The sequence below is a fragment of the Echinops telfairi genome, unplaced genomic scaffold, assembly GCF_000313985.2.
Source record: "Echinops telfairi isolate 266 unplaced genomic scaffold, ASM31398v2 ScPeMD7_1713;HRSCAF=2227, whole genome shotgun sequence".
NCBI classification, from domain to species: domain Eukaryota; kingdom Metazoa; phylum Chordata; class Mammalia; order Afrosoricida; family Tenrecidae; genus Echinops; species Echinops telfairi.
Genome location: NW_022105611.1, coordinates 12,458,063 through 12,466,133, shown reverse-complemented (window position 1 = coordinate 12,466,133; position 8,071 = coordinate 12,458,063). Strand labels below are relative to the sequence as shown.

At 39.2% G+C, this 8,071-nt stretch overlaps 1 pseudogene; it reads right to left on the bottom strand.

Annotated features, from left to right (window-relative positions):
- Positions 1 to 4,760: 4,760 nt before the first annotated feature.
- The window catches only part of LOC101655056, a 28,908-nt pseudogene continuing 25,597 nt past the window's right edge, over positions 4,761 to 8,071 (bottom strand).

The window sequence follows — 8,071 nt, the reverse complement described above, 5'->3', positions numbered from 1 at the left end:
CTCTCAAAGTGCGGTACTGATGGAGTGGTTGCCTAAATGGTCTCAAACATCATAATCATCATGAGGCTGATGAAGGACTGAGCAGTACTTCTGTTTGTTTGTTTTGTTTTCTGTTGTACATAAGAGGGCATTGAGTTCCAACTGGTTGAATTCATCTAAGAGCAAAACAACATGTAGACTGGCTAATGCAAGGTGGGGAGAAGTGGTTTAGATGACCAGACTTGATCTCTAGACACTCCTGAGAAACCCGCTACACTTTCTGTCAAGTGTAGAATTCTGTGATTGAGTCTGAGCTGCCATGGCACAGAAGATTATGGACCAAATACTCAGTGGGCTGCAAAGAGATGGAAAGTCCAACCTCTGGGACGCCATTGAGATCTTGTTGTACCCATGCTGACGTGGATTCATTTTCTTGCTCAGTGAGTTCCCTTTTCTCATCCTCTCTGCTATGGGTCCCAGGAGCCTAATCATGAACTCCTTGGTCCCCGTAAGTCAAGGTGATTGTTGCAGGAGTGGAAATGTCTCAAGTCCAGCTAATTAAAATATATTTCATGAATTTTGAGGTGTACATGTTTTCTCCCACAAAAAAGCAGCGGAGAGATGCCTGAAACTTATCAAATTGTAATTTGGCTCTATTATCGACAGTAGGTATCAAAGTTGAATGATTATGTAAGTCATGGAAGTATTTTCTTAAAATGTAGCTTGGGATGGGGCCTGAGACCGTGCAATTTCTCAGGTGATGTGCTTTATCATATATTGAGCAATAAGGCAAATCTCCTTGTTCTAGAGAGTAATAATGTCCCATTGGCTTTCCTCTGTGCATATGACTATGGGAACAGTCACCTGAAACAGAGTGTATTATGGCAGATATAATTTTTAAAATTTAGTACCTTATCATTTGATATCCCTTTCAACTCATTTTACACTTGCTCTCGTTTATAATATGCATGCTTTCTTTTCTACTCAGGTTTTTCTCCATTTTATTTTGTTATTGTTGTTAGGTTTTTTATTTCTTTGACTTTTGTTTCTGTATGTTTTTTGTTATATGAAATCCAGGAGGGATGAAACTATAGAAACTGGACCTGGATTAATGCTTTCATGTGGATATGGCCACGAAGGTTGGGAGGAAATGGGGAGCTAATAATAAGGAGCACAAAAAAGAAGAAAATGCTCTAAATTGATTGTGGTAGTGATTTACAATGCTTCTTGACAGGATTGAACTATTGACTATATGATATGTGGACATGTCCCCATCAAACTGCTAACAAAATAGACAACCAGAATGATCATCTCCTGTGTCCATATAGTTTCCTGATTTTGGGAAACAAGCACACAGATACAATGCTTATAAATCATTACTGTAGTTTTTATTCATCACATGTTGTATTACTTCATAGCATTTATCCCACTTGAAATTCTTGTTCATGATGTGTGTGCATGTACACATAGTCTCTGTCTTTTCTAAGGAGAACACTTGCTTCTTAGGGGTAAGTATTTTCCCATTTGATTCTTCATATATCTTGAATCCATTTAGGAATGCCAGTCACATATTAGGTATTAGAAAATTTGTGTCATAAGTTGACAAATAAAGTAAAAATTCAATGAATAAATAGATGAATAATTTTAGATACATAATAATCATTCACATTTTAGAATAATGGTTAGAATCAGTAATAGTTAATACATGAAACTCTAAATGAAAATTTTATTTAAATATAATTTATTTCATATTTTTATTATTCTTATTAATAAAGAACACAAGAAATAGAAATAAATATTCATTTTCATTATGCAAAGATAAATAAAGGGATTTTCATAGACTTCCTTTCTATAATTTTTATTCACACAATTTAAATGGAAAAAGGAGTTAACCAGCATTTAATAAATGCAAAAGTTAAATTTTATGTTTCCTTCCATCTAGTGACTACATACAGAAAGAAACATTTGAAAGACTGAGCTTCTATGAGGTGTACATGCTGCACTGAAGGAAATATGTTGAGTGCTTCATGATACAATAAAGGAAGGTTAAAATGCTAACCATGAAGAGTTATTTATATGGATTTTAATTGTTATAGAAAGGTATAACTATAAATCTGCATGCTACATTGAAAGCTTTGTGGAATGGAAAGCTTTTAAATGTCTACTTCAAGGTTGCAGTGCTTTGATATTTCTACAAAATATCTTTCTGTGTTCAGAGTAAAATGCAAAATTCCAATAAAATAACCACAGAATCTCAGGGGGGAAGGCAACACAGAAGTTCTACTGCAGCCTCTAAAGTTAGGACCAAATGAAAACTCTGCCACAATGCCAATGTCCCATATTTTTTAGAAGCTACAGGAAAACTGTTTTCAGTTATTGTTTAGTTAACAAAATAGTTTACTAGTATAGAAAGAGCAATTTTGAGTACAGATCAGAATTAAAATTCTCGTTTGATAATTAAAGCTAATTATGTCTTTATTTGTAGGCCAATGATTTCATTTATAAAATGAAGACAATATCAGTTCCTTCATGTGTTAATTGTATGGCTCAAATTAAAAATAGACATAAAATTCCTAACAGAGCACTGACACATGCTAAGAGTCCATAATTGTAATCCTATAGTAGTAATGGCTGAGGGTTATATTCTTGATGTCAATGGGGTTATCTCACATGGCTGAATTTACACCTGAGGTTTTAGAAGCCAAGTAACTGCATCAACATGTTTGTTTGAGCAGGCACATATTTGCAAGGCACTAACATTTATGTTTTTATTGTTGGTTTTGCTATTAAATTAATTTTCTTGTTGTAGTTTAAATAACAAATTGCAAGGGGTATAAAGGGCTATGATTATTTTGGCTAAAATCAATTATATAAATGAAATTTCAGAGAAAAAAATCAACGTTAAGCATGTTAGTATCTTGAGTATAAAGGACTTGTCTTGCCTCCAAAAAATCAGTTTGAGGGAGGCCTGGTGGCACAGTGGTTACACATTGGGCTACTAACCAGAAGGTCAGCAGTTCGAAACCACTAGCCAACTCCACATGAGAAATATGAGATTTTCTTCTCTGAAACTCAAAGGGGCAGTTCTTCCCTGTCTTATATGGTCGCTAGGAGTCAGAATTGACTCCAAGTTGTATTTGTTTTTGTATTTTTTGGAGGGTAAGTTTGTTGTTTCCCCTGATTGGCTTAGGCCAGGATGACAAACCAATTTCTGACTCAGTCACTACTGATTGTGGCATCTGCCACTCTAATGGGACCATCTCAAACCAAATGTCTTGAGGGAACATCATAAACCAAATGTCAATGAAGTATGGTAACCCGAGCACTTTAAACCATATTTCTTCACCTGTAAAACTGCGGTGATCTTTTCAGGAGCAAGATAGACTAATATTTGAGTGGCAAAAAACAGTGCTTATTTACTCACATGGCTCAAAGGAATCTAATGAATATAAGATATTTACTATGGAAACTCATTATGGGGCTCAGCTCCATAATGGACACTGTTGGTTTTTTTTAAATCTTCAGTAAGCTTTGTCTTACATTCATGCTTAGGTTTTCCAGAGCCTACCCTGCACTACACTGCCAGAAAAAGACAAGCTCATATTAAGAACATTTCACAGCAGGGGCACCTAGGAATGGCGGAGCTTGACGAACCAACCTCTTTCCCCAGGTCTGATAGCTTTTCTGCCTTTGATTAGGTGAAGTCTTACCAGCTTTCTATTGCTCATTTTAATGCAAAATACATGCGTTTTCTTTCTCTGACAGGTTTCTGCCCTATGCAGTGTGGATGTCTCATAATTTCTGTATAACACTAACCACAGATGCAGTCCTAGCCCTTCCTTCCTTTGTTTGCTCTGTCATTTGTGCAATGTATGCCTGTTTCCTCTCCTTCCCTCTCTTTATTCTCCCCGCTGGTTTTCCTCTTTGTTAAATATACATTGGCCATCTTTGATGTAAACCTCCAGATAAAATAATAAAAAGGCACTGCTAGCCCTCATGAAAGGCATGATCCAGTTGCAAAAATACTACAAAATTTGGTATGTGTATTCTAAAACTAGTTCTGGGCAAGACTGAAAAGGTGAGATTTGAAGGTGCAGAATCGTGGTTGGTACAATGGAACTAAACACGGCTTTTTTCAAGAGCCCTCGATTATATTCTGCAGACTACATGCAGCATGAGAGCCAATGAACAATACATGTGGAGGTGACAAGGGCACTCTAGGACACGTAATCGGCGTCACATCACGATAGGGATATTCAGAAGAGGAAAATATTTCAAACGACACGAATCCTGGGAAATTTCACTGGGGTGGTCTTAAGATAAGCACATGCATATTTAGGGAAAAAAATAAGCAAAGCAGTGAACGCAAAATAAATAAACAAGCCATGGATTTTAATGAAAATAGCGATTATTCCACCTTTGCTAAAATAAGTTTTTGTTTTCTTTGCTTTGAGTCATAGAACTCTTTATTCAATTGCAAAGTGTTTTAATATCTGTTCTTAAAAAAAACAATCCAGATGTTAGCAGTTCACAACATTTCATCAAGAAAGCACTGACTGAGCCGTTTCCAGAGGTTTGGAGTCAGGAACAGCTGGGTTCCTGCTTCCCTGAACACGCGGTGGACGGCTTCCAGCGACTCCGTTATCAGAAGCAAGAGACACTTCCTCCTGCTATTTTCCTTCCTGCCATCTCCCCATTACCCACGGAAATGTCACCACTCATAATGCCCAGGAGCAGTTACCTTCGGCTCCAATCTTCTCCTTGAATAACGGCAGGGAGGGTCACCTCCCTCTGGACCCCGGGCTTCCTCTTCCTCTCCTGGACACCTCCCCGTGTTCTCCCGTGTTCTCTTCCTCCGCTTCTCCCCCTGCTTCTCGGGTGGCTTCTCATAAGCTGTCTCTGAGGGTGTCACCCCACCACTCCGTCTCAGGAGCAAGATCAATGACACCGCCTTCCTGGCCAAGGATCTTCCTAATGCCTCCACGTGAGAGAATTTAGACTGAGTCTGAGCAGCGTAGCAGCCTGTATTCTGCGGTTCCAGGGTCCTGACTGTCTGTACTTGAAGTTGCTGCTCTCACCGGGTCAGTGATACCCACTGAACCGGGTAGAAATAACCCTACAGCCAGCATCTGTCGAAATAACCCTACAGCCAGCATCTGTCAGCCAGGCCAGCATCCTGCGCCATGATGTGAAGGGTTCAGAGCCAGGAAAATGAATCCTCAAGCCTTTGAGCATCCTAACTGTGGACTGAGAAGCATTTTCCTCAAACCAGCAGGTATGCAGGATAGCTGCTAAGGCACTCTGGGATAGCTTGATATCCAAATGGAGTTCTGGGTCCAGTTTTTGTAGGTTGGGGGAGGGGAGCACTGGTGTCATGAGTATTCCCTGAGGATCAGAAGAACTGATCTCCAGGCCAGTTTCATTGGTCAGCATGTGGTCCAAACTTCAGGAAGAGCTTGTGCTCCGAGGTTTCCCACAATGTTGTCCCCAGGGTCTCAGTAGCTTCCAATGTTGGCAGAAGCTTCAGAATGACCATCAAGGTAGCCACATTGTGTTCTGTGGCTATATAATTCCCTTTTTCTAGGGTCCCACTTGTCACTTGTCAGACTTCTTCAATTTGCACATCAAATGTTCCTGGGGCCACAATCAAATTGTCAATCACACTGTCACCAGACAAAGGTTAGAAGCATGTTCAGCGGAACTGGGAGCCAGGCCTTGATTCCTCTTCTTCAGCAAGGCCTCCCTCAGGTGCTGGCTTAACTCGGGCAAGGCCATTTCACACAAATAGAAATCAAATGGGATATGAGGCCCAAAGGGCCAGAACCCTCCTTCTGGGGAACCAGAGCACCCTGTCCAATTATGGTGTCTTTCACTGCTCCTGGGGTAAATTAATATGTATTATAATATATAATATAAATGATTAATATATGATAATATAATATGAATATATATATATATGAAGCCGTTGCTTCTGAACAGATCCTCCCAACATGTCAATATACTTCTATGGACAATGTTGCCACATCTCTAATTCTTTGAATATGTCTGCACTCACATCAAACAGCTGTTCTAGAAGACTCAAGGGACTCAGTTAAAGTTCATTTTCAATGTTCCTTGAGTTTTTGAAACAAGAAGAATTTGAATGAGAAAGATTGGTGTTGTAGAGAGGTTGGGGTAAAGTTTCCTATGAAATTCTCTTAGGACAGCCCTCAATAACGTCAGCAAATGAGCAAGTGTGTTGTCAAGATAATGTGATTCCCTGATTTTTTCTCACCAATATAGCTTTTGAATGTTCTTAAAAGTTCTTCCTAATAAGCCTTGTGATCATCTGTGTCCTTTGAGAAAAATCTACTAAGGTGATCCCTTTGGAACTCAAGGAAATAGTCTCCATGACCTTCCGAGCTGATGTACCTGCCTGGAATCTAACGGACCCAGTGGGTCTCCTGAGAAGTCACGATTTCAATTGGTACTTCTATTTTTCTGAAGACACCCTAATTAGATTAAGTGAAGGGTGTTTCTGGGAGGATTCGCCTGCTGAAATCCACATATCAGACACATGTTTAAACATGATTTGGTTGAAGTAGACTCATACACGGATGAACTTGAATCCTTGTAGCAATGCTTTTGGACTTAACCTCGTACACAGTGTTCAAAGAAACAGGCAGTCTAGTATGCGTTCCCGAAACACTATTCGGCGACTGACTGAACATACTTGCATCTTTTCAAGTACTCACACTCTATTGTTTCTCATGAGTTTGCTCATGAAGAATGCTTTTTATTGAAATATGTCCCTCAAAAGTGGACCTGCCTTTTGTCCTCTGAAATTCTGTTCAACGAAGCCTTCCGTGATTTTCTTCACCAAGGCTTAAAACTTTTCCCTAGACTCTGGCCTAATTATCTGAGCCACTTGTCTAACCATTCATATGCCTTTTTCGTTTGCTAATTTTTCTACATCTTCTATGGCCATTATGGCCATACGTTCATGACCTTTCTTTTCTTTCCTTTAAAAAATATTTAACAGCCAAATTGAGTTATAAGTGGCATGCTAAACTATATATATTTTAAAGTGTGCAATTTGATAAGTTTGCACATATATATGATCATTACCCCCCACCCCCGCCAAATGGGAAAAAGCTCTGTTAGGCAGAGCTTTCATAGTATGCATTTTTCCAGTGAGGCAAGCATCACACAATTCATTCAGCTAGTGCACCCAGTGGCGTCACCTAGGAAGGTTCTCTTTGGTCATAGTGAGTTTGTTCATAAAAGCGGTTTCATTTGAACATTGTTTTTTGTGATGGCTGATTTAAGAGAGCAGTGTGTCACTGTGAACTTTTGTTCCCTGCTTGGGAAAAATGCCGCAGAAACTGTGGTGTTGAATACAGCTTACAAGGACAGTGCTATAGGAAAAACTCAAGTGTACGAATGGTTTTCTCATTTCAAAAAAGGTGAAAGGTTGATTGATGACAAACCTTATTCTGGATGTCCATCAGCTTCCCCAGTAGATGAAAATGTTCATAATGCACTTGGAGTTCCTTCCACCAGGTTAGACTCCTAATCAAATTTTCTATTTAGAGATTCTGAAAATATTGCATAAGAGTTTGCAACAAAAAAGGCTTGATTTGATGCAGACGGTGGACCAGTTTTGGCACCACAACAATGCACCTGCTCACATAACCATCTCAGTGCATCCGTTTTGGGCCCAAAACAGCAAGTCTCTTTTGCCCCATGCACCTGACTCACCTGACCTCACTCCAGGAGACTTCTTTTTGTATCTGTAAATGAAGGGGGATATGAAAGGACAGTGCTTTGATGACAGAGGAAGTGAAGAAAAAACTAGGGAGGTGCTGTCAGCCATTGAAACAGAAGAGTTTGAAAAATGCTTCCAAGAATGGAATCGCAGATCTGGCAAATGTGTTAAAGTGCAAGGGAGGGTACTTTGAAGGTGATGCAGTTGTAATTTAAATATATAGCTTTGAAAAAAAACCGTTTTTTTTGTTTTTGATGCCTTGTTATATGTATCAATGTAAAGAAAACCTCACTTAAGATGAATTAAGATTACATTTGGAAGTGTTCTTGTGCTGGTGAGCAATAC